This window comes from Eptesicus fuscus, chromosome 12 (genome assembly GCF_027574615.1).
Source record: "Eptesicus fuscus isolate TK198812 chromosome 12, DD_ASM_mEF_20220401, whole genome shotgun sequence".
NCBI lineage: Eukaryota > Metazoa > Chordata > Mammalia > Chiroptera > Vespertilionidae > Eptesicus > Eptesicus fuscus.
The window spans coordinates 67,274,191-67,287,928 of NC_072484.1; the positions used below are offsets into that span (position 1 = coordinate 67,274,191).

A 13,738-nucleotide genomic window follows, 5' to 3' on the forward strand; every position below is an offset into this window, starting at 1 on the left:
CTTTTTATTTTTTAAACATATTTATGGGCTCAGAACGCTCCGGTCCCTGTTGCACCTGTGCACTCTCCACCTCCACCTCCACTTCCAATTAGGGCATCAGCTGATGTCAGTAACAATAAGGCTTGTGATTGGAGGAAGCTTGTTTGACAAGGTGTGGGCAGCTATGTACCCTTGCGGCTCCCTCCTTGGGTGACTTCCGTGTATAAGACACCCCTCGATTTTCAGTCTAACGATTTCAGAAAAAAAACAAAAAAGCATCTTATACACAAAAAATACGGTACTTCTGGACATTTCAAGTTACATGAGCAAATACATTTTCCCTTTGGGCTTAAATGAATGGATGTTGAATTTCTGTTGCTTATAATTGAAAGATTCTTGACTCTGCTTGCCACTTCCCCAGGTCTCTAGGAAAATGGGCGTTTCCAACATTGGCGATGTCCAGTGGGCAAACTTAATGGTCATGTGGTCATGCTTCTACACATCTTAGCAACAACCAAGCTTTGCCAGACAGCGATTCAGAAAGACTGAATGTCTTCTCTTCTGATGGCACCTCTGATCCCCCCACCCAAGGTGATATAAGCCAGATGCATGGAAGGGTCTGAGTTATTATTTGTCTTAGAGCATATCTGCATGCTCTTCCTAGTGCACAGCCAGCATGGCTCAGTGACTGAGTTTTGACCTGTGAACCAGGAGGTCAGGGTTCAATTCCCGGTCAGGGCACATGCCAGGTTGCGGGCTTGATCCCCAGTTGGGGGCATGCAGGAGGTAGCCGATCAATAATTTTCTCTCATCATTGATGTTTCTATCTCTCTCTCCCTCTCTAAAATCAATAAAATATGTAAAAAAAAAAACCCCAAACCCACTAGCTTCCCATGGCCTCTGAGTAAAGCCAGCATCCTTCAATGGCCACCATTTACTTCTCCGCTCCAGCTCATTTCTCTGCTGCTTGAACCTGCTAAAGTTACTCCTGCCTCAGTGCCTTTGCACTTGCTGTTGCCACTACCCACAATTCCCTTTCCCTAGGCACTTCCAAGGCTGGTTCCTTTATGACATTCAGTTCCCACAAAGGACTTCTCCCATCATTTCATCTGGAGTAATCCCAGTGCCCACCCTCCACTCACTCTACATCTCATTATCCTGTTAAGGTTTTGACAGCATTTATCATTATCTGAAACTAGAGGCCCCATACACGAGATTCGTGCACCCAGGGGGGGGGGGTGGGAGGGTGGGAGGGGTCAGGTCCCTCAGCCCCGCCTGCACCCTCTCGCAGTCCGGGAGCCCTTGGGGGATGTGCGACTGATGGCTTAGGCCCACTCCCCATGGGCCTAAGCTGGCAGTTGGACATCCTTAGTGTTGCCATGGAGGTGGGAGAGGCTCCTGCTACCGCCTCTGCGCTCGCCAGCTGTGAGCTGGTTTCTGGCTGAGCGGTGCTCCCCCTGTGGGGAGCGCACTGACCACCAGGGGGCAACTCCTGCATTGAGCATCTGCCCCCTGGTGGTCAGTGCGTGTCAGAGCAATTGGTCGTTCTGCCGTTTGGTCGATTTGCATATTAGCCTTTCATTATATAGGATAACCTTTATTTTTAAACTTTTGATTTTTGATGCTTCTACCTCAACAGAAGGCTCTAGGAGAACTATTGCTATGTCCCTTGTACCTGGCACATAGTCCAATACACAGCAGGTGCTCAGTTAAGTATTTTTTAAATGAGTATATGATTGTGTGTGAGCTTTATATACATTATTACATTTCCTCCTCAAAATATCTCTTCCTATTTCACAGATAAATCAAGACTCAAAGCAACCATGTGACTTGTCCAAGGTCACTCTGCTAATAAGTGTCAGAGTTGGGATCCAAACCCAGGACTATCTGCTGAAGAACCCCCCCAAGTCTTAACCTTTTTACTCACTGAATATGTCTTCGTTGGAACTAATAACATCAAGTAAAATACTTCATTAGGGAAAAGAAGCTTAAGGCAGATTATCATCAGATTTTTTTAACAAAAACAAATGCCTCATTTAAAACGGTTGAATATCTACTTTTAGTGAAATGAATGATCCATTGAATGAAATTCCGCTTCCATCCTTGGAAGAACTGACAAGCAGCTGCCATGAAAACGCAGCCCTGATTCCTGCCCCAGGCCTCAGGCTGGCTTTCCTTTCTATAGCCGTTGGGCTTCGGGAGGATAAAGGTGGGCCCCGGGGGTGGGAAAGATCTCCCCTTACTGCCTCTGAGCATTTGTGCTTTCATTTCCTGGACTTGATATGAAAAAGCCAAGTTCCCTTGTTAAATCCTCACTCCTCACTGCCCTCCTCCCTGCCCCAACGCCAGGAATGGCTCTATGGAAACCAGACACCTTGGCCGAGATTGGAAATCAGATCACTTTAGCCGACCCTAGAGGGCCCCAAATCCCTTCTTCGCTTCCCGGCCGCCCCCGCTCCCCTCCCCACACACTTACTGAGGTACCCCTGTAACTTTTTTTAGGATGTCATCCTAGGAGTCAAAAAGAGGTGTGCTATGGAAAGACCCATTTTAGTAACCAGCGTTAGGGCCTCTCTGGGTCCATTAATGGTATCAAGCGCAATGTTTCCAAAGCAAACTTTCAGAAAGAACCCGACCAACCCTTCAACCAACCAACGGAGCAAACAAAAAAGCAGAAGACAACGCGATGTAAATGCCGTCTGGTTCTCACAGTGACCGCGGCCAGCTGCTTCCCGGTCCGTGTCGCCTTCATCAGGGCGGTCTCAGGCGGAATGCCACGGTCAGTCCTTTGAGATGAGGACAGGAAAGCCCAGTCTCTACTCCCAGATGCGTGAGTTCTGACATCCTGCCCATTAAGCTCCCTCCCAGTCCTGGTCCTCCGAGCAGGCCCAGTCCCCGGGGGGAGCCCGCCGGGGCTGTTTGCTTCTTTTTCCTGCTCCAAGCGCAGCTCTGAGCGCTCCCAGGAGGGGAAGGTCTAGGTGGCTCCTAAGAGGCACCGGGAGATTCCTGATCACTTCTCAGCACGAAGCTTCTGGAATGACGAACTTGGTTTGAACCCTGCTTGGTGCTCCTCATGAGGCCTCTGGGAAGGAAGCTTGTATAGCAAGTAGAAGTCGGTGTTCGGGAATTGGGGCGCGGGTGTCAACTAGTCCTGTGCCCGCAAGGTCCTCCATGGCTAATGTTTGGGTGAGAACTGTTAGCTCCTTAGATGTGTTTCTGAAAAACTTCTGGTGGCCTGGTGAACAGTCTAAACCACTAAGATAATTACTTCAGTATTTTTAAAGATGCGGTTTGGCCCAGTCTTTACGGGGTCTGATAGGTGAGCACATTAATATTGCTTTTGTGTGCTTATAAAATGTCTCTAGAAAAAAAAAAAAAACTAAAAAAAAAAACTAAAAAAAAAAAGAGAAAAGAAAAGAAAAAAAGAAACAAAAAAAAAATAAAAAATAAGAAAAAAAGAAAAAAAATGTCTCTAGAATGAGAAATGGGAGTGTTCAATAAATCCGGGTTTTTTCAGCCGCGGCGCAGTCGACATTTGCGCCAGATCGTTCTTCATTGTGAGAGGGTCCTGTGCACTGTAGGGTGTTCAGCAGCCTCCCTGGCCTCTACCCACTAGAGGCCAGCAGCACCCTTCCCCCAGTGACGACCCAAATGGTCCCTAGACATTGTCACAGGTATTAGGGAAGCAAAATTGCACCCCCCGCCCCCCCACTGGAGAACCACTGCTCTAAATGATTAAAATAATGAAAAGGCTTGGGCCTTAGTGTCCGTCAATCAACTTTGTACTTACAGAGTGGGCAACCTTATTAATGAAACTGACTTCCTAACTAAGTGATCAGTTAAAAAAAAAAATTGAATCTGTCAACCAGCCGAGTGGAAGAAGCTGTTTTCCTGTCTCGCTGTGAGACCCTCGCTGCACGGAGCCCTGTCTGCAAGGCCGGCTCTGCCCTTCCTGCCGGAAGGTGGGTGACTGGGCAAGTCGCTGTGCCCGTTTCCTCGTCTGTACCGGGTGGGCAGCTGCAGTGTTCCCCTCCTAAAGGGCGGGGGAGAGCAGGTGAGCTGATGTATTAGGGAAAGCGCGGTAGGGGGTGTGGGCTCAGAGCTCGTAGTCCTGGGGGGTGAGTCCTTATTCCCAGAAGACGTCTTCCCGTCTTCCCGGGGGCTCCCTCAGCACTTGCGCTTGGCTGTCCTTTTCTCAGGTACCACCTGAGGGCAGGGCAGGGGGTTACTGCAGGGTTGGAGCTCGGGTTGGCATTTTCCCATCTGGCCCTTCCTTCTCATCTCAGCGCCCAGACTGCCGTGAGCCAGGCTTGTGTCTCGGTGGGACCCTGTCTGGGCTTGCAGACTTTTGCTGCAAAGGGCAGACGTGCCCACTCTGGAGCCGGCTCACACACACAGGCAGCCCGCCACCTGCGCTCGCCTCGCTTTTCTTCTGCGATTACCCTGCCATCCGGGGACAATGAGCTTCTGCACCTCTCCTGGAACGGAGACCTCTCCCCCCTCCCTCTTAAAGAAAAACACACACAAACACACAAAACCAGTCAAAGCCATCACACCATGCAAGCCAACGGGGCCTTTAAAAAAAATCACTGCCAACTAGCTGTTTACAAGCTGAACAAATAATTACTCTGCCACAAGGAAGAAAAGTATTAATTAAAGCTATTCATTAAACCAGCCTCCCTATTCTGTGGGGCTTATCTCTTGGAAGTGTCAGCCAGAGGTTAGGGATGGATTAACACACAATGGAGCGCTTTGCCAGTTAAACCTCCTCCTTGTGGTTAGCTTTGAATAATAAAGTTGTCATTAAAAGAGAGAATTTAATGGTTTTAATTGGGTTTAATTACTTGGAAACTCCTGGAAAACAGATCAGCTTGTTTAAAAGAGGAAGACAAGAAAATGATGGTTGTAAAGAAAAAACAGGTTGATTCACATGTTTGAACAGTCAAGTTAAAGAACACACAACAACCCGGCCGTTTCATAGAACACAGAAAAGAGACCTTAGCTCAGCAAATGGGTCTATTTGTACTAACAAGAATTTTACCAAAAGAGCTGTAAGATAAATCCCATCATCGCTGAATCACAAAAGAGTCAAGCTGACTACAGCTGATAGAATCACGGTCAAATTCAAGAGAACAAAGGAAGATGTCTAAGCAGGTTCCTCTCTGGGAGCTTTACACAAACGCAAACGCTCAGTCTCTCAGGTCGGTTTATCCTTTGAAAAATGTTCTTTCAGCTGGAGGTATCTACCAGCGTTTAAAGCATTTCCTAGGATATAAATTTAAAGACAAAAAGCAATAAAAAAAAATAGACACATGGAGCTGCGAATGCAGAGTAGGAAACCAGCTGTCCCCATGTGCCCCAGCTGAGGGGGTTCTTGGGACTTGGGACCTTGAGTGTTTAAAGTGTGAACGTTCCAGACAGACCCAGATGAGATGTTCACCCTAAACGCCCAGGACCAGGGGGCACTGCAGGGCATGGAGTTTACAGAAGTTCATACCAAGTGCCTAGAACAGATCCTGACACTCACTCAGCAAGCCCCCACTGAGTCTGTCCAGCACCAACACTCCTCCTCAACACGGTGAGTCTTCAGGGAAACGTCAGCATGCCGTCCACGGAGGGGCCATTCTTACACAAGCACCAACACGCCTCCAAAGCTGCAGTTCTTTAAAAGACTTTTACTTATTCATTCATTATTATTGATGATATGTATCCATTTAGTCTACAAAAGCTATTCACTGTGTATCAGGCACAGTATCAAGCACTTCGCATGTATTAGCTCATTTAAACCTCCCCCACAGACCCTGTGAGGTAAGTGTCATTGCTGTTAGACCCATGTTACACAGGTGGAAACCGAGACACAGGGAGGCAAAGTGACTGGCCCGAGGTCACTGGCTAGGGAGTGGAGCCGGCTTTGAACCTGAGCAGTCTGGCTCCGGAGCCCATGTTATAAACCTTCTCTATAAAGGGCCAGACAGCAAATATGTTAGGCTCTGTTGCCCATACGATCTCTGTCACAACTACTCAACTCTGCTGCTGTAAGCAAAAAAGCAGCCATAGACAATGTGTAAACAAATGGGCATGGCTGTGTTCCAATAAAACTTTATTTTAAAAACAACAACAACAGGTGGCGTGCCAGATTGGGCCCACAAGATGGAGGCAGTTTGCCAGCTGCTGGTGTAGACCATTATGCTAACTGGCTCCTTGCTCTCCGACAAGGAAGTCCCTTGCCCCGTGAAGCTTGCATTCTATTGGAGGGGGAGGGCCGGGAAAAACGAAGACACATTTCAGACAGTGACAGCTGCTCTGAAGAAAATAAGACATGAGGATTGCTGGGGGGGGGGGGGGGGGGGAAGGGGGACGTGGAGAGAGAGAGAGAGAGAGAGAGAGAGCGCGGGCACACAGTGAATGTGTCTGTGTTTGTATGTTCTTTTTTTTTTTTTTTTTTTTTTTTAGAAATTTTTTATTTTTATTTTATTTTTTTTTTTTTAATTTCTTTATTGATTAAGGTGTCACATATTTGTCCTCATCCCCCCATTCCCATCCCACCCCTCTCCCCACGCATGCCCCAATCCCCTGTTGAACTTAACCGTTGGATAGGCTTATATGCATGCATACAGGTCCTTTGGTTGAACTCTCCCCCTCCCCCCACCCTCCCCCTACCCTCCCCTATCCTCCCTCTGAGGCCCGATAGACCGATCGATGCCTCCTTAATTCTGGTTCTGTTCTTGTTCCTCAGTCTATGTTGTTCATCATTTCCTCTAGATGAATGAGATCAAATGTCACTAGATATATACTAATAAGAACTGAATGTGAGACTAGCAATAATATTTATGCTGACAGGCAAATGAATCAATCTGTAGCGAGCTTCCCCCTGGACCAACAGTTCTTTTGAGACCCAATTTCGATGTCCAGTAGTTCCTTATGTGTACGTGTCAGCATTGACCCCTCAGCTCTGGATGGTGGACAAATGGTGGTAATGGAGGTCCGACTCCCTCTGGTTTGGTCTCGGCCGAACCCAGGGGCACGGCGTCACCTGGACTAAGGGGCACGTGGCCTCACCCATACCCAAGGGGCGCGTGGTCTCACCCGGGCCTGGGACCCAGCCTCACCCGGATGGATCCAGGGGCGCACGGCCTCACCCGGACCCAGGATCTGGCTTCACCCGTACCCAGGGACGCTTGGCCTCTCCCAGACCCAGGGGCACGTGGCCTCACCCGGGCTTAGTTGCACAAGGCCTCACCTGGATCCAGGGACACATGGTCTCACCCAGACCCAGGAACGTTTGGCCACTCCCAGACCCAGGGCCACTTGGGCTCACCCGGGCCTAGGTGCACGAGGCCTCACCCGGATCCAGGGACGCATGGTCTCACCCGGACCCAGGGACGCTTGGCCTCTCCCAGACCCAGGGCCACTTGGGTTCACCTGGGCCTAGGTGCACGAGGCCTCACCCGGATCCTGGGACACATGGTCTCACCCGGACCCAGGGATGCTTGGCCTCTCCCAGACCCAGGGCCACTTGGGCTCACCCGGGCCTAGGTGCACGAGGCCTCACCCGGATCCAGGGACACATGGTCTCACCCGGACCCAGGGACGCTTGGCCTCTCCCAGACCCAGGGCCACTTGGGCTCACCCGGGCCTAGGTGCACGAGGCCTCACCCGGATCCAGGGACACAAGGTCTCACCCGGACCCAGGGACGCTTGGCCTCTCCCCGACCCAGGGCCACTTGGGCTCACCCGGGCCTAGGTGCACGAGGCCTCACCCGGACCCAGGGACACATGGTCTCACCCGGACCCAGGGATGCTTGGCCTCTCCCAGACCCAGGGCCACATGGGCTCACCCGGGCCTAGGTGCACGAGGCCTCACCCGGATACTGGGACACATGGTCTCACCCGGACCCAGGGATGCTTGGCCTATCCCAGACCCAGGGCCACTTGGGCTCACCCGGGCCTAGGTGCACGAGGCCTCACCCGGATCCAGGGACACATGGTCTCACCCGGACCCAGGGACGCTTGGCCTCTCCCAGACCCAGGGCCACTTGGGCTCACCCGGACCTAGGTGCACGAGGCTTCACCCAGATCCTGGGACATATGGTCTCACCCGGACCCAGGGACGCTTGGCCTCTCCCAGACCCAGGGCCACTTGGGCTCACCCGGGCCTAGGTGCACGAGGCCTCACCCGGATCCAGGGACACATGGTCTCACCCGGACCCAGGGACGCTTGGCCTCTCCCAGACCCAGGGCCACTTGGGCTCACCCGGGCCTAGGTGCACGAGGCCTCATCCGTATCCAGGGACGCATGGTCTCACCCGGACCCAGGGACGCTTGGCCTCTCCCAGACCCAGGGCCACTTGGGCTCACCCGGGCCTAGGTGCACGAGGCCTCACCCGGATCCAGGGACACATGGTCTCACCCGGACCCAGGGACGCTTGGCCTCTCCCAGACCCAGGGCCACTTGGGCTCACCCGGGCCTAGGTGCACGAGGCCTCACCCGGATCCAGGGACACATGGTCTCACCCGGACCCAGGGACGGTTGGCCTCTCCCAGACCCAGGGCCACTTGGGCGCACCCGGGCCTAGGTGCACGAGGCCTCACCCGGATCCAGGGACACATGGTCTCACCTGGACCCAGGGACGCTTGGCCTCTCCCCGACCCAGGGCCACTTGGGCTCACCCGGGCCTAGGTGCACGAGGCCTCACCCAGATCCTGGGACACATGGTCTCACCCGGACCCAGGGACGCTTGGCCTCTCCCAGACCCAGGGCCACTTGGGCTCACCCGGGCCTAGGTGCACGAGGCCTCACCCGGATCCAGGGACACATGGTCTCACCCGGACCCAGGGACGGTTGGCCTCTCCCAGACCCAGGGCCACTTGGGCGCACCCGGGCCTAGGTGCACGAGGCCTCACCCGGATCCAGGGACACATGGTCTCACCTGGACCCAGGGACGCTTGGCCTCTCCCCGACCCAGGGCCACTTGGGCTCACCCGGGCCTAGGTGCACGAGGCCTCACCCAGATCCTGGGACACATGGTCTCACCCGGACCCAGGGACGCTTGGCCTCTCCCAGACCCAGGGCCACTTGGGCTCACCCGGGCCTAGGTGCACGAGGCCTCATCCGGATCCAGGGACACATGGTCTCTCCCGGACCCAGGGACGCTTTGCCTCTCCCAGACCCAGGGCCACTTGGGCTCACCCGGGCCTAGGTGCACGAGGCCTCATCCGGATCCAGGGACACATGGTCTCACCCGGACCCAGGGACGCTTGGCCTCTCCCAGACCCAGGGCCACTTGGGCTCACCCGGGCCTAGGTGCACGAGGCCTCACCCGGATCCAGGGACACATGGTCTCACCCGGACCCAGGGATGCTTGGCCTCTCCCCGACCCAGGGCCACTTGGGCTCACCCGGGCCTAGGTGCACGAGGCCTCACCCGGATCCAGGGACACATGGTCTCACCCTGACCCAGGGATGCTTGGCCTCTCCCAGACCCAGGGCCACTTGGGCTCACCCGGGCCTAGGTGCACGAGGCCTCACCCGGATCCTGGGACACATGGTCTCACCCGGACCCAGGGATGCTTGGCCTCTCCCAGACCCAGGGCCACTTGGGCTCACCCGGGCCTAGGTGCACCAGGCCTCACCCGGATCCAGAGACACATGGTCTCACCCGGACCCAGGGAGGCTTGGCCTCTCCCAGACCCAGGGCCACTTGGGCTCACCCGGGCCTAGGTGCACGAGGCCTCATCCGGATCCAGGGACACATGGTCTCACCCGGACCCAGGGACGCTTGGCCTCTCCCAGACCCAGGGCCACTTGGGCTCACCCGGACCTAGATGCACGAGGCCTCATCCGGATCCAGGGACACATGGTATCACCCAGACCCAGGGACGCTTGGCCTCTCCCAGACCCAGGGCCACTTGGGCTCACCCGGGCCTAGGTGCACGAGGCCTCATCCGGATCCAGGGACACATGGTCTCGCCCGGACCCAGGGACGCTTGGCCTCTCCCAGACCCAGGGGCACGTGGCCTCACCCGGGCCTAGGTGCCCGAGGCCTCACCCGGATCCAGGGACACATGGTCTCACCCGGACCCAGGGACGCTTGGCCTCTCCCAGACCCAGGGCCACTTGGGCTCACCCGGGCCTAGGTGCACGCGGCCTCACCCGGATCCAGGGACACATGGTCTCGCCTGGACCCAGGGGTGTGTGGGCTCTCCCAGACCCAGGGGCGCTTGGCCTCGCCCGGGCACGGGATCCAGCGTCATCCGGGTCCAGGGGCACTTGGCCTCACCCGGACCCGGAGTCCGGCCTCACCTGGACCCAGGGGCATGTGGCCTCACCTAGACCCAGAGACGTGAGGCCTCACTTCTACCCAGGGGCGTGTGACCACACCCGAGCCCAGAGGCGCGCAACCCCGCCCGCACCCAGGTCTCAGCGGGGTCCCGTTTTCCCGATCCCAATTCCTGCCGGTCAATCCCCCCTCAGCAATTCCCCTGGCCATCCTTCCGGAGCTCCAGTATGGCTGCTGCAGAACTCGTCTGGCGGCGGCTCGGCGAAGCTCCGGTGCACCCGGTGCATGGCGGTGGGCCAGTCTGGCGTCGCTGTGTCGGCCCTTGGGTCTGCATCGGTGGCCGGTCGCCGAGCATGCGCACCTGGCCACTTCCGGGGCGTTGAGATTCTTGACGGACTCAGAGGTCAGCAAGCGCGGAGTCTCCCACCCCATGTCTCATAGGGGCTCGTCTGTCCGTGCTTGGCTGCCAGTGGAGCCGTCCCCTCAGCCGGAGACCGCCGGGGGAACTGCGCCGAGCACGTTCCAGGCCGCTGTTGTATCGCCTGAGCCATAGTTCTTTTGTGTCGCCTGAGCCGTAGTTCTTAAAGTGTGGTCTTTGGGTCACCGGCATCAGCATCATCTCACATCCCCCTCTTTTATTCTAGTTGTAGAGCATCTACTCAGCCAGCCCTATGGTGGTCTTGGATGGTGTCTGCTCTGCTCTCTTGTCGTAGTCTCAAAGTTGTTGTGGTAGGCAACAATCAGGCTTCCGCCCTATGCCTCCATCTTGGTCCTCCTTTGTATAGTTAAGTCTTGATTGTTGTTGGTGTCACTGGGGGGGCTCTCTTTGTCTATAAAGGAAGAGTTGCTGTGCAGGAGACACGTTTATGGGCCGGGTCTTGGTGCAGCAAAGCTTTGGCGCTCACTGAATATTCCCGTTGAATGTGTCCCTTATGCACGTGGTTGAAATCTGGTGTCATCACCCACAGACCACTAGATGCCCTCGTTTCTGGGTCTCCAATGGGGTGTAGATCAGCTACTGCCTTAGGCACTCAGCAAGGATTACAGCAAAAACTGTAGTTTCTTCCTCCTGTCTGAGTGGCCCTGGAGCAGTCCGACTAGAACAGCAGATCATCTGGTCCGCTGCCAGAGGGCAGTCCACCCACATGCATAAGCCGTTGCTTGGGGCGCAGGTGTGCCTGCAAGACTTGCGGGGCAGGTCTTCAAGACGTGCGGGGCGGGTCCCAGGGCGGGGCGGGGTCTCAGGGCGCCAACAGGCCATGGTGCGGCGAGCCTCGATGGCTGTGAGTCTGGTCCTTCTGCCTTCCATGTATCTAAGTCCCCTCATTCCGCACTCCAGCGCAGCAAACACTGATTGCTGGGCGCACCTCTGCAAGAGTCCCGCCTCTCCCCGCAGGCATCTGGGTCTCCCGGGGTTCGCCAGAAGATGGGTTTCAGGGTGATGGAGAGCTAATCTCCCTTAGGTTTGGAACAAAAGCCCCTTTCCCCCGCCACCAGCCAGACCCACGCACCTCCACACCTCATCCCCTCCGATTTCGCTGGGTGCGAGGCAACAGAACAGCCTTTAACCTCCGCCGCCATATTTTTCAAACTTCTCAATTTGTACTTCTTAATCCCTTCATTTCAGTCAACTTTACTGAAGTCTACCGCCGCCGGGAGGTGCACGGAAAGGGCGCCCGGGCCTCCGTCCGGTGCGCGGTGCGCGCGTCCCGCGAAACCAGGCGCGCGAGGGCCGCGCGGCTGGGACGGGCGCTGGGCGGCCGCCGAGCTCCAGGCACCGCCATCGCCGCGTTCCGGACGTCGCCGCCGCGGCGTCCCCCCAATTTATACTTCTTAATCCCTTGAATTCAGTCAACTCTACTGAAGTCTAGCGCCGCCGGGAGGTGCACGGAGAGGGCGCCCGGGCCTCCGTCCGGTGTGCGGGGCGCGCGGCCCGCGGCACCAGGCGCGCGGGGGCTTCGCGGCGGGGACGGGTGCTGGGAGGCCGCCGGGCTCCGGGCGCCGCCGCTGCGGCGGCGTCCCCAGCGTCCCGGGCCGGGCAGCCTGCGGGGGCGGCGGAGTTGCGAAAGTGAGTGAGTTTCCCAGGGTTTCGCCCGGAATGGGGTTCAGTGCAATCGGAGCCGGTGCTCAGCGCACTCCGGAGCCTTTATCTCCTTCCTGCCAGTGAACTCCGGCCAGGTCATCAGCCGCCCCCTCCTCTCCGGTTCCATCCTCCCCGCAGGCGCGTGTGCTCGTGTCTCCGCCCGTTTCTCCATACCTCAGGCTTTTACGGCTTCCCCGACTGTCCCCGTGGCCTTCTCCTTCCCCCCAGCTGTGGGCATTTCAGTCCGCCAGCTCTCCTGTGGTTCTGGACGATGTCCGTTCTGACCTCTAGTTGTATTTTTGAAATTGTTGTGCCCGGCTGCAGGTTAGGTGTTTAACCTATGCCGCCATCTTGGTTTCCTGTGTTTGTATGTTCTATAGAGGACTACTAGAGAGGGGTGGTCAGGGAAGTTCTCTCTGAGGAGGTGACATCAGAGCAAAGACCCAAATGAAACAAAGGTGCCAGCCAGGGGCAGGAACCGCCAGTGCAAAGGCCCTGAGGCAGGAGCAAGCGCTGTGTGTTTGAGAAAGACCCCCACAGGGTAATGTCTGACATGGGGAGAAACAGGGTTAGGCTGAGAGTTTTGAACTTGGGGGCCTTGTGATCGGCTGTGGTCGGCCCGGATGCAGAGGGGCTTGGAATCGGCTCTGGAGTTCTGGGTCTGTTTCCTTCTCTGCCACTTGCTAGCTTGGTAGTCTTGGCCTCCGTGTCCTCTGGGTAGAGTGATGATCTCCATGTCTGCCTTGTAGTTTTGTCTTGAGGACCAAGGATATGACTCATGACCTAGTGCCATACATGTGGGGAGAGATTTATAGTTTTTATCCCTATAATTAAAGGTGTCTGGGTATGGCTTATATGCTACTAACTGAAAGTCACTGTGAAAGTAAATACTTTTTTTTTTTTAATTTAGCTCTAGACACATAAATTTGACAATGAACGAAATGGACCAGTTCCTCGAAAACCTCAACTACTAAAACTCACCCAGGATGAAACAGCTACAAGTATGAAAGAAACTGAATTCACAGTTAAAAACCTCCAAAAACAAAGTCTCCAGGCTCAGATGATTTCACTGGAGAATTTTACCAAACGTTTCAAGAAGAATTAGCACCAGTTCTCCACGATCTTGGCCGGAAAAGAAAAGAGGAGGCCACGCTTCACAACTCATTTTATACGGCCAGCATTTCCCTAACACCAGACCAGCCGAAGAGGATCTAAAAAACACACGAACAAACAAAAACACCCCAATTTTTAAAGTAACGGCTCCGGGAAGTTTGTCCTCCTTCAGCAGTTCCCACAGTGCCCTTTGGGAAACAGACGATTCTCAGACTGGTCTTTTGAGGTCAGTGGGGCAGGAATGGTCATTCTAGTTTTACAGATGAGCAAACCTCTAGCTAGGC

The 13,738-nt window shown here is 55.1% G+C and overlaps 1 protein-coding gene across 2 annotated transcripts in view; it reads right to left on the bottom strand.

Annotated features, from left to right (window-relative positions):
- The window catches only part of EYA2 (EYA transcriptional coactivator and phosphatase 2), a 229,514-nt gene that overhangs the window by 43,807 nt on the left and 171,969 nt on the right, over positions 1 to 13,738 (bottom strand). The gene's annotated exons all lie outside the window — the stretch shown is intronic.